A 17,096-nucleotide genomic window follows, 5' to 3' on the forward strand; every position below is an offset into this window, starting at 1 on the left:
ACAATATATACTGAAAGATTTAAACCTTTTGCTTCTTGTTTTGAAGCCGATAATAATTTTTTTTTTACATATTGTTAAGCTATATTAGCCATACCTAGGGGCAAAAACCTTTAATGGTCACCCGTTCACTAGAGGTAAACTCTTTACAAATGGAAAAAATTAAACTTTTAAATGTATAATAATTTTATGTGAAGTAGGCAAGTTATTTTGAAATGCCTTTATAAGTTTTATAGCCTGATTGACATTTTATAAACTTTTGAATTTAAATTTTATTTAGAACAACATCTGGCTAGGTCTGTAATAAGGCTCTAAGAAGTGCCACACAAGCCGAGCTGAAGCTGCTCCCCTCTGAGCTCTGCCTCAACCCAAATGCAAACTTTTTTTCAATCTAAACACTCTGCCAGAGTCTTGGCTCAAAGATTATCCCTATGTTGAAGTATCCTTAAAGACTTGTTTTCTTGTGTTTGTTCATGTTGTTTAAAAAGACTCTAACCTTGAGTTCCCAATTTTAAGCTAACTTTCTGTTACAAGCAAAAGGCTGCCTGCCCCTTTAAGAGCTCCGCTTGTAATTGGCCCTCAGCAAGGCTTATCCAACTGTACTTGACTCCCAGCCACAGTGCAGCTAATTTATCAGCTTGTACTTGTGCAAATTGAAGCTACTTTTAAAACGAGTTTTAACCATTTATATTTTTCAACATGAAACACAGAACAATAACCATTCAAACCACAAAACAAAAACAAAAATGAATTGAAAGATATATGGACAATTTGTTTTGGTGCACCAAAAACAGACAACAGACAGACAGGAAATAGAACTTGGTGTCTCAAAGGGACACAGATATTTTAACCAGAGCTAAGAAAATCTCTATAGGAGCCAGAGGGGAAAAAAAAAAAAAAAACAAGACATCTCCCATTTTTCTTCTGTTCCCCAGGAGCGCTCTGAAATAGCTTATTTTCATTTTTTCCTCTCTCTCTCTCTCTCTCTCTCTTTTTTTTTTTTTTTTTTTTTTTTTTTTTTTTTTTTGCTAAAAGATCCCAAACAGGGGATAACTGCATTGTTAAAACTCATCCTCTCTCTCTCATGTTCAGACTCTAACTTCCTTATCTCCTTCTTCTAGGAATACTGCCAGAGAATGGAGAGGAGGTATAGTGATCCTGAGAGCTATCTTCAAGCCTTTAATGAAAGCTGCCTCTTTAGTCAAAGTCTTCGAGAGGAGGGTAAATTGACTTAATTTTATATTATCCTTTGTATCTTTATAATTTATATTATCTTTTGTATTTTTATATTTTATATTATCTTTTGTTTTTCTCTTTTCTCCTTTTTCACTCCATGGTAGCATTAGCCCTTGCTTGCATCTGGCAGAAATCTTGCCGCAATGCTTTCCATTCAAGATACATTCCCATATTTGGAGCCACAGCTTTAATCACCGTTGTCCAGTCCCCGGGAGTCATTGCAAAGGCCACAAGCCTTTCTACCTGTGCCACAGTGAAATTAGCACTGACTCCATAGTTACGGACCGACTTGGCAAGCTCTTTAATCTGTATATACTCTGCCGGAGCGTAAACACGCCCACCCTCGGCTCCTTCAAAGACCGGAAATGCCTGTTGCATTTTCCTTTGTTCCTCTCTTGGAATGAACGAGTCTGCGCACTGCCTCTCTGTGCACTGCCTCTCTGTGCAGGGCTGATACACTACGCAGGGCGGGGTCTCCACATAGGGCAGAGGAGCACTATGACCTTGAAGCCAACTGCCCGGAGGCCGAGCAGCAAGCTTCGTCAGCTGCTTTTGGCTTTTTTCTTGACTGATTAGCTCGCATTTTATCTGGCTGGTACTTTTCTTTCTCATAACGAGCTGCTTTCTCCTCCAAGTCTGTTTCCTCAGAGGTGCTAAGTTCTTCATCTGATTCTGAGCTGCTAAGAGCTAACTCTTTAAACTCATCTGGACCTCTGCTGATTGATCTTTTTTTCTTTTGTTTTTTCTCCTCCTTTCTTCTTATCTCTCCCCGGGTATCCTTCCCCGACATTATCTTCTCCTCAGGTTCAAGACCCGTGGAGAGGCCTGTATGCTTATTTGGTGCACCATGTTTCCCCTTTGCTCCTACTTTCTCTCCCCACTCTACCTCTGATAGGCTTTCTTGAATTTCGTCCGGAATTTTCTGCCCTGCCTTAACTACTTGTTGACATTCCTTGTTCTTTAAACACGATCTAATGAGCTTCCACAACGGCATGGTTCCTGCTTTAAGTTTGCCGTTCTCCTGCTCCCTAACTAAATCCCTCCTGAGTTTCTCCCAAGAGGGGATAGTTAAGGACCCTGAGCACGCAAACCACAGTGCTATGTGATCTATCTCTTTTACAAAGCCTTCTAGTGTCTTGGTGGAGACTTTCAAGCAATGCTAGTTCAGGACCGACCATAAGGCGGTCACCACAGAGTGGGAGGCTCCCATGCTATCTTCTTGCCTTTGTTCTAACCTTGCCTGATCTCGACTGAACACTAGTTAGCAATTCCTCCTGTGGAAATTGTATGCAATCTAAAGAAAAAGAACGAGCCCTGTGAAAAGGAACAAAAAGGCTTCTAAAGCTGGAGAAAGTTCAAGGTCATACCTTGTAGAGCTGTATTGTCCCGTAGTTCTGAATGTGTCCCATGAAACGGGGGGTCTCCGGTCAGCGCCTGGTGATGATATAGTTCCCGGGTTATCAGCGCCACTTCTTGTCCTTGTAATGTTTCGCCAGCAAAACACACTCGGACAACCAGATCCTTCTACGGCAAAGTTTTATTGCTTACTTCTCAGGAAGACCTCGAATACAGGAAACTCAGTCCTTTTATAACCCACAAAGAGCGGTTGGAGACGTGTCAGCTCCTGATTAGATGCTCACCTTTAGCCCAGATGACGCCACGGTACAGGCAGGGCACAAGGCATGGAAAAATACCCCAGCACATGCGTAGACTACTGGTTTACTAGTTAGAACACCGGATATCAGCGCCATCTTGTAATGGTGATAGCAAGGGCAGCTCCTCACAAACAACAACAACAACAAAAACAACAGAAAACCAGTCAGGATAAGACTAAACAATATTTCATGGCTAGGGGCTATTTCCCAGTACAACCTTACTAAATTCTTCATGACCTGAGGCTATTACCCAGCAATTCCTTAGAAAATATCATCTTACCAGGTCTTATTGATCATTTACAGTCACATCCCATACTACCTAAATGCTATCTATCAAGTAATAGCTCTTAAAGTTTCTGAGGTAGGAGATAGGTGTGTGTGTGTGTGTGTGTGTGTGTGTGTGTGTGTGTCTGTGTGTGTGTGTAAGTTTATTTTTAGATGTGGGCCTACATACATACATATATGTAGTCCCAATCTGTAAGATTATGGGGAAGCCCTCATCCCTACCTTCCTGATATTCCTAGTGTGGGTTGTTGTTGGAAACTTAGGAATAATGGTAGATAACTGCTCATGCCTACCCCTGGGAAGGAATTTTAGGAAGGAATTTTAGGAAGGGTTAGTAAACAGGTTAGGAAAACCCTGTCCTGAATATGGGCTGCATCATAACTTAGGCTCATACTCTGAAGCAAAAACACAGAGAAGTGCATAACAGGCATGCATATTTACTGGATATTTTTTGAGGTGGTGTGTTTTCTTGCCCCTGTTTTAGCTGTGGGTTCATAACTACAACATCTTCTGCCTTTGAATCTCTAATTATGTTAGAGAGGTTTCCAGGCTTTCAGCCTCAGGCTGGTGTTACTTTACATTTCTTCATTTCTGCCTTTAGTGAAAGAAAATGATGTTGTAGTTGGAAAGCCTTTAGAAGGCAGTATCAGCAATACCCTGCTTCTAGGCCTTCAACAAGATTAATAAAAACTCTGTAAATCTGAATTGAACTTCTTCCATCAACTTTCTGTAGGCCTTGAATATTCTGAACAGCCAGCTCTACAGTCAAGTGGTATTGATTCCTTTATACTCAATATTACAAGAATGACCTTCCTTCGTGGTATCAGCCCATCTGTGTTGGTAATAAACTGTTTGGAGTAGGGTACCATGTTACTTCAGTTAAAGAAATATTGGATTTAGGAAAACAGATGTTAGGTTTTTCTCTCCTGAATAAGTCAATTTAGCCAAACTAAAGTAAAAGGCAGGTTTATTTGGGAATGTTCTTCTGCTTGAGTTTACCAGTCTCCGGTATGAAACCAGAATTTACAGGCAGAAGATGGTCTGGGAAGGGGGCTTGTGAATTTTGGATGAAGGGACTACAGATACCTGTCTGGAATGTGAGAACTGTGCGACTGGGCCCTTTTGGCAATCTTTTGCTGGCAAAGTGGGTAGGGTTGGAGGGGAAGGGAGGAAATGGAATTTGCTGGACCCTGTGTGGAGAAAAACCAAACAACATACACAATAAGCTATTGTACAGAAAATATGTATGTTTCTTTCCCTCCTCTCTGGTCATGGTAATAGTAAGAACCAGCTAATCCACACAGAAATTTTCTCTGTAGTCCAGAATGACATATTCAAATAACTCTATGTAATATGTTCTACTATAACCTACATTGGCTGTCTAGAATCAAGAAATATAAGCATTTAAACATTTCACTGAACTGTGATTCTTTGGGTAAAATTTAAATTTAACTTCCTCTGTCTGTGTGTCTGTGTCTGTGTGTGTGTGTGTGTGTGTGTGTGTGTGTGTGTGTGTCCGCATGATCCCAGTGTGCTCCCAGGCACTTTTCAGAAAATTTAGGGACTCATAGGTAGGATAAGCATCTTATGACATAACACAATTTTTTTTATTTGAACACCTGCCCAATCTGATATCCTTCCATGCTGTTCCAGTGTCACTTATGCTTACTCTTTTACAGTACAAACCAAACTACCCATCCTATAAAAAGGAAACCACTTGGAATCCCATGTTCCCATCAAAAATAAGAGAACACTAAGCTTGCTTTAAAGGCTCCAGGATCATTTTTACTCAATGCACAACCACTAGAAATCTAAGCTGGAAAGAGAAGGGACATAGTAGCCCTACTTCCCTCCATTTCACAAACTTGAGAGTAGATAGACCTTGATTTCTGAAAATGAGTTTTGCAAGAAGAGTCACTAAACTTTGGTTTTGCTTTGAAACAAACAAATTTATTGCAAACAGAGCCAGAAAACGAGTGAACTTGCTTCAAATGTACATGAACTGACGCCAGGTCTAATGACCAGAGGAAGACCCCATGGCAGTGGGGACATCCCAGTTCAGTCCAGTTGAAGCTTCAGGACAGGCTGAGCTTGTCAAAGAGGTACTCGGCCAAGCCGTACTCTGGTGCCCCCATCTGGCGCAGGTTGGTCAGGTAGCCGCCCATCTTCTTGAGGACATTGGCCTGCTCGCCCAGACAGTGCTGCTCCAGGAAGTTGCAGAGGTGAGCATCACCTTTCCCCTTGGCCAGCTCGTGCAGGTTGAGCAGGCTCTGGTTGATGGTCATCTCCATGTGGAAGGCACATTCCATGGCCCTGAGCCCCCCCCTGCCAACTGTTGCGGTCTGGTCTCACAATGTGGGTCTGATGAACATGGCCACCATGCTTATTCTGCAGGAACAGGAACATCAAATCCACTTTACTTGTGATATTAATGAATTCAGTGCAATAGTATCCTCCATTAAGGAGAGTATTCTAATCGTTCACATATTTATAATGAAGCAAAACTACATTCCTGATGCTAGCTTTTGCCAACTTCTGATAATCGTTTTATTATAAACAGCAAAAAGCTACTTAATGGCAATGAGAGTAAAATGAATGTTAGATGGTGATGGGTAATCATGAATAATTGTACTGTCCACGGAGAGGCATCAAAGCTTCTGCTTTTCAGGGACCCTCCTCATCTATGAAAAAACAACAACAACAACAACTATTACGTTACTCCTGAAAAAAAAATACTTTAAGATCCTCTATTTTGATGTCTTATATGGATACAGAAGTCATCATACAGTTGCCTGGTCTACTGATGGAAGTGAACACTGACCCTGTTCTATTTTACAATAATTTTTAATTCTGGAAGGAACATATAATACTCTTATTTTTTTCCTTTTCTTCTGATTTTATCATTTTTATTCATTAGCAATTTTCTGGCTTTTATTTACATGGTTTCTGTTGGGAATCTTAATTTTTTACAGGTTTAATCATATGCACTGATTTTGGAATCAGTGAATAAGAGGTGTATTTGAGAAAACAATAAAAAAAGAAAGAGGAACACTCCTCCATTGCTGGTGGGGTTGCAAGTTGATACAATCACTCTGGAAATCAGTCAGGCAGTTTCTCAGAAAACTGGACACAGTACTACTGGAAGATCCAGCCATACCTCTCTTGGGCATATACCCAAAAGATGTTCCAACATGCAATAAGGACACATGCTCCACTATGTTCATAGCAGCCTTATTTATAATAGCCAGAAGCTGGAAAAAAAAAACCAGATATCCCTCAACAGAAGAATGGATACAGAAAATGTGGTACATTTACACAATGGAGTACTACTCAGCTATTAAAAATAATGAATTCATGAAATGCTTAGGCAAATGGATGCATCTGGAGGATATCATCCTGAGTGAGGTAACCCAATCCCAAAATACCATACATGATTTACACTCACTGATAAGCAGATATTATCCCAGAATCTTAGAATACCTAAGATATAACTTGCAAAACACATGAAAATCAAGAAAAAGACAGACCAAAGTGTGGATACTTCGTTCCTTCTTAGAATGGGGAACAAAATACCTATGGAAAGAGTTTCAGATATGAAGTTTAGAGCAGAGACAGAAGGAAGGACCATCCAGAGACTGTCCCATGTGGGGATTCTTCCCATATAAAACCACTAAATCTAGACACTATTGCATATGCCAGAAAGATTTTGCTCACAGAACCCTGATATAGCTGTCTCTTGTGAAGCTATGCCAGTGCCTGGCAAATACAGAAGTGGATGCTCACAGTCATCTTTTTGATGGAACACAGGACCGCTAATGAAGGAGCAAGAGAAAGTACCCAAGGACCTAAAGGTGTCTGCAACCCTATAGAAGGAACAAAAACATGAACTAACCAGTACCCTCCCCCCAGAGCTGTGTCTCTAGTTGCATATGTAACAGAGGATGGCCTAGTTGGCCATTAATGGGAGGAGAGGCCCTTGGTCTTGCGAAGATCATATTCCCCAGTTCAGGGTAATGCCAAGACCAGGAAGTGGGAGTGGTTGGGTTGTGGAGGAGGGTAGGGGAGAGGGTATAGGGGACTTTGGGGATAGCATTTGAAATGTAAATGAAGAAAATACCTAATAAAAAATAAAATATAGCTTACATTTATTTATATAAAAATCTTCTATTGCTATTCTAATTAGCTTTTTAAAAATATTAATTTTAAATTGATGGATGTGTTTGTCCAAGTCTATGTATTTGAACCATATTAAGGGCACTTCTCTTGTGAGTCCATGAGAGTATACTGCATCCCCTAGAACTGGAGTTACATTTGTAAGTTATAAGTTGTCTGGTATATATTCTGGGGACTTACCTCATACCTAATTCAAAATCACGAACTGTTATTAATTAATGAGAAGTCTTTCTACCCTCCTGCATTCTTATGTGTACTTGTCCTATGTCTCTAAAAAGAATGTAATTGAGGGCCATAAAATTTAGTTATGCTAATTGACTTATTATGTTAGGTGTGCCAATCAAACTTTTTTCTTTTTCTTTCAGAACTCTATGAGGGTGCTTTATAAAGCATAACACAAAATTGTCTCATTTTAATCTGATTTGATTCCTATTGCATAACATATGATAGATATATCATTGTTATACTGAATAAGTATATTACATATAAACATAAATTTATATAATATATATGATCATACTATAGTAATAATATGGCAGAAATTATGTTATATTTAATAGAGATCCCTAAAATTTTTAGTGAATTTTATGCATAGCCCATAAATACTTGTAGTGTTGTTTTGTTTTGTGAAAAATTCATTTGTGGAGCTGACTTTGATTTATTTCAAAGAAATAGCATAGAATTCAGTGTACCATGCATTGGTGTGGTCTATTTAAAAAAGAGATATTTACATCTTCCTGTCAAACATAAACTCTAAACACGTAAATATCACAGTAAGTACTTGTGTACCCTCACGCCCAAGGAAGACATAACTGCAACTCTATGGTTAGTGAAGAATATGGAAGATCCTTGACAAGATTCCACTATATAGAAAAGGGAAGCCATATTTTATGTAAGAGCAATTAGATGGAAGAAAAAATAGTAGGAAGGCATACTAGGTAAGAATCAAATAAAAGGAATTGGCAACTCAGCATGCTTCAATAAATACCACAGATTACACATCTCTAACAGAAGCTGTTCACAGTGTCAACCTAGCAGAACACATGCACTTTTGACAAATATACATAACAATGAGATATTTGAAACACTACTGTATTACTTCTGAAGGCATATCTAAACTCCATTTGCAACAATACATGAGATTACTCAAAGACATCTACAGTATGTGTTGCTTCAGTACAGCAGCACATACATTCCTAAGTAGAATGGGGTTTTTAAGAACACAGTGGAAAGTACAGTATTTTTCTAATATGTAGCAAGCAGTTGGTTGTAATGAAGTATGTCTCAGAGACTTACAGTAACAGCAGTGGAGATCTATTTTCAGAAAGACAGATACATGACATTATTATTGTAGCATGTTGCTTCAGAACAGTGATAGAACAAAAATTAAATAGAAGGCATACTTGTCTATAACAGAAGCAGTACACTATGACATCCTTCCAAATGCAAGCAGGTGTGATTAAACTACCTTAAAAGATGTATTTGTAAAAATGAATGTACTACTGCGATGATATCCAAACTCTATAGCAACAAAGCATATGAGATTATTCGTAGAATGTGGGGGTGCTTGCTTCAATATACCAGCAAATATGTGCCTAATAAGAATGGGATTGTGAAGAACACAAAATGGTAGCCCTCTTCAACACCAAGAATCTTGTTATAACAATGAATGCTTCAATAGGAAAACATTGTAACATAAGTGGAGGTTTATTTAGAGGAAAGCAGACAAAATGAGTTATCATTATAGCATGGCTACACCAGGACACTAATTAAACAAGACTGGAATGAGAGAACACACCATACACATCTACAACTAAAGTAGTGCATAGTAGTACCTTGGGAAAACATGATTGTGTCATTAAAATAACCCTCAGGGCATACTGGCCAATTACGGTGTACTACTATTACATCAGCAATATCTAAACAAATTTTCCAACAAAGCATATCAGATAACAAATGTAACTCAGAATTTGCTTACTTCAGAACAGAAATGCATATGTCCCTAATTGTCCCTAGTGATAGGGTTTGAGAATTGCTGAAGGAAGACCCCAGACTCAAATAATATGCAAGATAAAAGAGCATTTATTCTGCAGAAACAAACAGCATGCAGGCAGGGGTCACCACAAGTTCAAAATGGTGACCCAGTCAAAGACACTCAAACCTCTTTTTATAATAGGATTATTTATTAAATCTTTTCTGATGTCAAAACTGCAATGAGAACTCTGCAAGTCTTCAAGAAACATGAGTTAATTGTCTCTGAGATAACAAACAGGCTTCTAAAACCTGGAGCATATTCCAAGGAGTTGCAAACCATGTTTGTGTGGTGCTATTGCAAAGAAGAGTAAGAGAGAAGGAAGAGAGTGGGGAAATGAGTCTATGCCAGTCTCCTAAACAGTTGTGGCCTGACTTGCTGATTTTAATGGGAAAATGATCAATGATTTGATGCTATGTTAGTGCTGCTGTCCAGGGCCTTAACGCAAGACCAGAAATTCATTACTGGAGTAGGGAAAAGGAGTAACTAGGAAGAATAGGTGTTTCTGACAAAACTCCTTTTAGGAAGATTTGTAAATATCTTCCTCAGGAGTATAATTAGTGTATCTGGACCCTACAAAAGAACATTGGGTGCTTAAATTCCTTTCTAGGATGCCTCCTTTGTGATATTTATGAGGAATTCCAATGAAGTTTGCAAAATATAAAAGCAATTATAAGGAGTAGGGCAAGGTATGAGTCTGTGAACATCAAATGGTATAGATTATGTAAGGGTTCAGGATGAAATTCCAAAAGCAATGCAGTATCTAGAAAAAGTTTCATATGCGTGGCTCAGAGCCCTTTTAATAGCCCTGTGTAACAAATAAACGAGTCAGGTTGCTTCTAGAGAATGAGAGTAGATTACAGGGAGTTTAATAGAGACTCCCATTTTGCAGCTTTTTCCAATATCTGAGAAGCTGAGGACCATAAGAGGGTCATTCCATGCACCATTGGGTCTTTCCACACAAGCTTTAGAATATCTCCTTAGCTGCTGAATCCCAACACTAATTTGTATTCACATGAGAACCAAGTTGCATCCTTGTGAAGTAGATGAGAATAGATCTTCAGAGAAAGTTTCCAATGCTATCTCCACAGCCTCAGTATCTTCATGGGATTTGTGTCTCAGGATCTGTCATTGTTACACTGTCTAATTTCCATAAGTCCAGAAAGGATAATCTGAGTCACACTTGGGATATTGTTGATCCCATAAGTGGCTACCCATAATAGTTTTCCTTTGTGTTTCATACTAAAGGAATAACTTGTATGGTTAAATAGGCTCCAGATAACATATATTATTAGTTTGTTCCTAGACCGGATTATGATTATAGAAGTTATTTAAATACCATTAAGGTCAGCTTTTCCTGGAATAGTGATATACTTAAAAAACCATCACCAATTATTTATTGTTTTATTGCTGAATGGGTGATTCCCATTTTTCAGGGTAAACCATTGGACCATCCTGTTCCCCTGACACATTTATACAAACCCTTTGCTTCAACCAATTATACTACCATTTAATGCCCCCTTCAAAGTTTCTCTTTTAGCTCTGTGCTTCAGGATTGTGTAAATATATTGCTTGTTTTGCTATTCTGAATGAAGGTTCACTTGGTACTCATTATTATTATTTCTTTTTGTGATGTATATTGTGTTAATTGTGTTATAACCAATTATATTTATCACTTGCTACTGGTAATTTTTTGATTGTTAGACAACCTCCTTATGTTCCCTTGCCTGCAAACATGTTGCAGGCATGATTTGAAGATCCTGGCATTTATGCTATGCAGAATGTGTAAATTCTCTGTCTTGGTCTAAATTCTTTATTGATATTATCATATTGGGAATTACAGGTTTAATCTCCATGACACCCGGTGTTGTTGCTTCCACCACAGAGTTGACCGAGTTGGCCCTATACTACAAAATATGTTAGCAAACTTTTTTTTTAATTAGGTATTTTCCTCGTTTACATTTCCAATGCTATCCCAAAAGTCCCCCATACACACACCCCCAATCTCCTACCCACCCACTCCCCATTTTTGTCCCTGGCATTTAAGCACCCAAGGGGAGTGGGAGTGGGTGGGTATGGGGGACTTTTGGTATAGCATTGGAAATGTAAATGAGCTAAATACCTAATTAAAAAAAAAGACTAGATACATACCCTCATATTAAAGCTGAATGAGTCAACCTAGTAGGTAGAAAAGGGTCCCAAAAGCAGGCAACAGAGTCAGAAACAATTCCTGCTACCACTGTTAGGAATCCCACAAGAACACCAAGCTATACAAACACAACATATACATAGAGGCCCTAGATTGGACCCATACATATTCTTTAGAATTTTTTCTTGAATGTTGTATCTTATAAGACTAAAAACTTATTAAGGTCATGGGGTATTTGTTGGAAATTGTTCAAATGCTTTGTCTTAGTTTGGCTTCCAATAACTGTACTTCCCGACCTGAGTGTCCCTGCCCCCAGAATGGCTAGGCAGGGAGATGGAGGCAGGACTTTTGGATTGTGTGGGCAAGGGATGGGGGTGGGGGTAAGAGTAGAGTCACTATGACTTAGAGGGAGAAAGATCAGATTTAAGAGCTGCAAGAGAAAAATCATCCAGCAATGTAGGTGGAAAGGGAAAGCAGCCTTAAGGTGGGAGAGAGCTTCCTCGAACATAACTGGGTAGCAAAGATAAAATATAGATTTAGAAGGTATTAGGCCAGGAATATCAGAGGGGAATATGTGCTAGCCATTGTGTGTGTGTGGAGGGGGGAGGTTAGAAGTGCCTAACCATTGAGCTAGTCAAAGCATATCAAAATTAGCTGGTATGTGTGTGTGTGTGGGGGGTATGTCTTTCAATCTTGAATCCACAGCTCTTGGACTGATACAGAATGCACACAAGTGACATACTGGGAACCAAAGCGGTTTAACTAACCAACCACTACAGGTATTATTGAGTCATATCTCATCTGTATGGAACAAATAATCCATAGGTTCACCTTCTTTCATGATTATTAGTGAGAAAGAGGATACAGGTACCCATATTCATCTTGGCAAAAATCTTTAGTATGCTCTGAAGAAGAACATGTGAAAATTGTTCCAATATACCTTCTTTTGTCTATAGACAGTGTAGCCTCCCATAAGCCTGAAGCAGGCTGAGCCAGAACTTGACCTTGCTGTCACTAAGGAGATTATCTTGGGTGGAGCCTTCCTCCCTAGATCACTCTATTGTTGAGCCACAGTTGCTGTTCCTCTTCAAGGTACTGCCACCTGATGAGAGGCCCCGGAGCTATTCTGGAGACTATGCCCTATCCTGAACGTCATCACCTGCAGCTGGTTCCAGGCTCCAAGGATGAATTGGTGGGAATGGACTTTTCCCCCCTCTTTTATAAAACGTGTCCGCCATTAAAATTTTGAACATTGAGCAGACTAGTTGTCTTGGTTCCATTATTTCTCAACCCGCCTAGGCTCCCTCTTTTCTTTCAGTTCCAAGATCCCTCCAGGCTCGAACCCGGATATGTGAGCCACTGGCCAGCCCCAACAGACAGTTGTCAGCAGAGGCTCATTTAGACTGTGTCCTTACATTGGGCTTTCTTTGATCCGTGGACCTTCACACAAGAATACCTGATATTTTTCTGCATACTGACCTGTCCTAAATATAAACTGGAGTATAAACACAATGTGGTCTCTAGTGGGAAATATCAGAGTATGTGAAACCAACAGCAAGGAATAAAAGCTTCCACAGCTATGAGCAGATTCTGGTATGTGTTGACTCAAGTAAATTAATGATTAATATGACCAACTCAGAGGCTCTGGCAATTAAGAGAAGATAACACTATCTAAGAATTATCACAGTACCCTTGGTGTGTTAGAGCTAGTGAGAATGCTGAGCCAAGTGTGTGTGTGTGTGTGTGTGTGTGTGTGTGTGTGTGTGTCTGGGGACAAATTTGTATAGCTGGAATTTTCTCAGATAGGAAAGGAGTTGTTTGCTGCATAAAAAGAGAAATTATCAATGAACAATGGTGTATAAAGGGTGCCACACAATGAGAGAATCCAGAGAAACCAGAAGAAAACCTTGCTTAACCATATCAATCTCAGACTATCATAGTCAGTTCCTTTTTTAGCAAACAAGACAAAAGAGAAACGCCAGCAACAAAATAATAAATAAATCAAATAAACAACTTCCTGGTCCAAACTTTTCTGGCATGCATTTTGTCACTCACACATTTGACTGGCCATTCATTCAAGCAAATCCAGAACCAGATCTTACATGACAGGGCTAACAAGCATACAGGGTTCCCCACTATCAGTGCCTCAACTTAGGATGGGGGAGGACTGGGGAAAAGTTTCTCATTGAAATTTCTTCACATACAAGGAAGAGGGTATTCAATATCTCTTTTATCTAGAAGAAAAAGACTCACTAGATATGTTCTAAGCCTTTGGTGCTTGTCTTTCTCAATAAGAACCAGAAACCAGAACTAGAACTAAATTCAGTACAAAGATTTACCTCCTAGAAGTGTCAGATGGACTTTGTGTGTTTTTGTGTTTGGGAAAACAGTTGTTCCAGGAGGCAACCTCCCTTATAATCTCTCTCTGACCTGGAATTCTAGGAACAAGTATGAGTCCCATGGAGTATAGGGGAATCTCTCTGGGGCTATCAATGAAATAGTTCACATAAGAGAGTCACTGATAACCATGCTGATGTTACCAGTTAAAAGGTTTAAGTCCGTTTTGTTGGTGCCCTGATGAAGACTGGGCTTGTGCTTCTGAAAACAGTCTCTTGGTGCCCAAATTCAACAATCGACACGGAGGGTTGGTTGGTTTGGTTTCGTTTGTTTGTTTTGTTTTGTACCTTTATTGTTGTTGTTGGGTGTTCATTTGGTTGTTTGTTTTGATTTTTGAGGCAGGGTTTCTCTGTGTAACCATGGATATCCTGTAAGTCATGATGTAGATGGCCCCAAATTCAGAAATTTGCCTACCCAAGTCAGGGATTAAAGATGGTGCCATCAATGCCTGTCTTAGCTAGGATTTTACTGCTGTGAGCATACACCATGTCCAAGACAAGTCTTATAAAGGACATCATATATTAGGGGCTGGTTCACAGGTTCAGAGGGTCAGTCTATTACCATCAAGACACCATCTGGGCAGGCATGGTACAAGCAGAACTGGGAGTTCTACATCTTCATCTGAAGGCTGTTAGTGGAAGACTCACTTCCAGGCAGCTAGAGTGAGGGTCTTAAGCCAGTGCCCACACTGGAACACCTACTCCAACAAGGCCAAATCCTAATAGTACCACTCCCTGGGCCAAGTATATACAAACCATCATACTGCCCAACCAGTGACACAGAGTTTTAAAGGCAAAAACTAGAAAGACAATGATTTACTTCAAAGTTAGATGAGAGTCAGTTACATAGAAATTCTCTTTCCTAATAGTGGATAGTTAATATTTTAGATATAACAAACACATCATTTTTAATATACCATTTTTACTTATTTTAATTTACTCTGATTATTTTGGCTAAACACCTAGACCATGTTCAAGACCATCAAAATCTGAAATATGTTTTCAAGACAGACCAGACTATTGTAGGTTGGTTGATAGAAGGCTAAGACCTGTCTAAAGTAAATGCAAAATGGAATCAGAGCAGGATGGTGTGAGCTTAGTCACCTCAAAGCAACTTCATTGGATTAGTGGTACTAGACTAATAAAAGTAAGTTATAATTCATTTTCTCAGCATAATCAACTAAGTCAGAATAGATTTCTTCTTGAATGTAACTAAAAAGTGGGTAAATGTATAAGGCAAGAGTTTGCAACCACTGATTATCAGATATTAATCCTTAATAAAACAGAAAATAAATATAAAGAACCCTGTGAATGTCTGAAGTTATTTGCTGACTTTCTGCAAAAGTTCAAGAAAGAGGAATAAAGGCTGATACCAGTGTTGTCACTACGTTAAGGGTAATGAGATAAGTAACTTGATCCAGAAAAAATATGTGGAAATGGCATATATCATGCTATCCACACCATGCCTGGCCATCCAGAGAAAGATAACTCAGATATAAAGAAACAAAATCAAGAGCATTTTCAACTACCCACCAAAACCACTACACGTCTGAAAGCAGTAGAGTCACCTGCTCAAAGCACTACTAACAAAATAATAATAATTAATAATAATAATAATAATAATCTAGAGTTTAACACAGATTAAAAACATAGTTCTAAACCAAACCTCAAACAGGACATTCAGAAGAACACACCCCACACATTATGAAACTTACCCATGATTCAGGAGTCTGAAGTAGAAGCTTGCATTGACTAAGGCCAGCTTAAACTACATATAGAGTTTCATTCCTGTTTCGGCTACAGAGTCAGATGATGCCATGATCTCCTCACACACAGGAAAAATTTCATCACTAGAAAACATGAACTTCAATGGGATACCTTTTCCCTCCATCAAAACACATTCTCAATACAACTTGTACCACAGATATGAAATATTTAAGGAAAAGATAGAGGAAAAATAAGTGACAGATATATGACAAAAATGATAAAATAATGCTGACAAAAGTAAAAAGCACATACACTAATGGAAATAGATGTACCTATTTCATAGGTCAGAAGATCCAAACAATTAAGATATTAATTACCCTCATCAGTCTATCTAATCCACAGAACCATAATCAAAAGCAAAATAGGATCATTTGCAGACATTAAGTAAGCAGTGCTAACAGTTTTCACAGAACTTCAAAGTTTCCACCATACATAACAGCAACAAAAACTTTGGAAAAATAAGCACAGCTTGATGAATTAACAGTCCCATTTCAAGACTATTTGTTAATTTATACAGCAAAATTGCTTGCTAGAGAGAGAAACAGATAAGTGAGCAACAAACAAATAAGCAAAAAATATGGTATCCAAAAGAACATTCTGATAACTAGCATTTGGTAAAAGTCAAAAGTAGATTGTGTGAATAACAGCTTACATTTTTCCACAAAAGCTTTTCTAATATTATCCAACCATGGGTAAAATATTTAAGAAAAATTCAATATATTCATTATCCAAAGACATTAAATTTCACTGGGTAACTGACCAAACCTAGAAATAAATTTTACACATCAAAAAATCATAAACTTTGCAAATAAAAAAATCTAAATGTCATTTAAAAACAATGCTTTATTAAGGACCAAACTAGCTGAAGGGTATCAAATTTGATACTCTGTTCTTTGAAACAGATTAATGAGAAGACAAATGATGGGGAACAAAAATTTTCATAAGTGGTATATTTGATAAAGGAATTTAATCCATAACACAAACAATTGTCAAAATTCAATGAAATATGTCTTATAATCAATACAAACTAAACAGGTAAACAAGTTGAACACATGGTAAACCAGTGGGAATATATAAATGACAAGTCAGCATATGGACATGTTCAATATCATTGACCACATAAAAAAGCAAATGAAAAACAAGATGAGATACCACTGTACCAACATTAGAATATTCCCAGTTGAAAGGTCTGACCATACCTCATGTTAGGAATATGTGGAAGTATTGAAGTTCTCCTAATCTTCTGGTGGGTTTAAAAGGTGGGTCTATCATTAATGAGTATCATATACAAGTGTGGTAGAATAGAATAGAAAGAACTGTGGCCATAGAACTCCTTCTTGTTCATCAATGAAGAATTTCTAGTTTCCTAGCAACAAAGCATCTTCATGGAAACAATAACTTATTCT

General features: G+C 38.5%; 1 pseudogene across 1 annotated transcript; it reads right to left on the reverse strand.

Annotated features, from left to right (window-relative positions):
• Nucleotides 1-5,101: 5,101 nt before the first annotated feature.
• Nucleotides 5,102-17,010, reverse strand: Gm8749 (predicted gene 8749; annotated as a pseudogene). Its single transcript, NR_165623.1, has 3 exons — nt 16,890-17,010; nt 15,639-15,773; nt 5,102-5,561 (listed from the first exon to the last, which is right to left on the reverse strand). The product of NR_165623.1 is annotated as a predicted gene 8749 (transcript).
• Between the last annotated feature and the right edge of the window lie 86 nt (nt 17,011-17,096).

The sequence above is a fragment of the Mus musculus genome, chromosome X (assembly GCF_000001635.26).
Source record: "Mus musculus strain C57BL/6J chromosome X, GRCm38.p6 C57BL/6J".
NCBI classification, from domain to species: domain Eukaryota; kingdom Metazoa; phylum Chordata; class Mammalia; order Rodentia; family Muridae; genus Mus; species Mus musculus.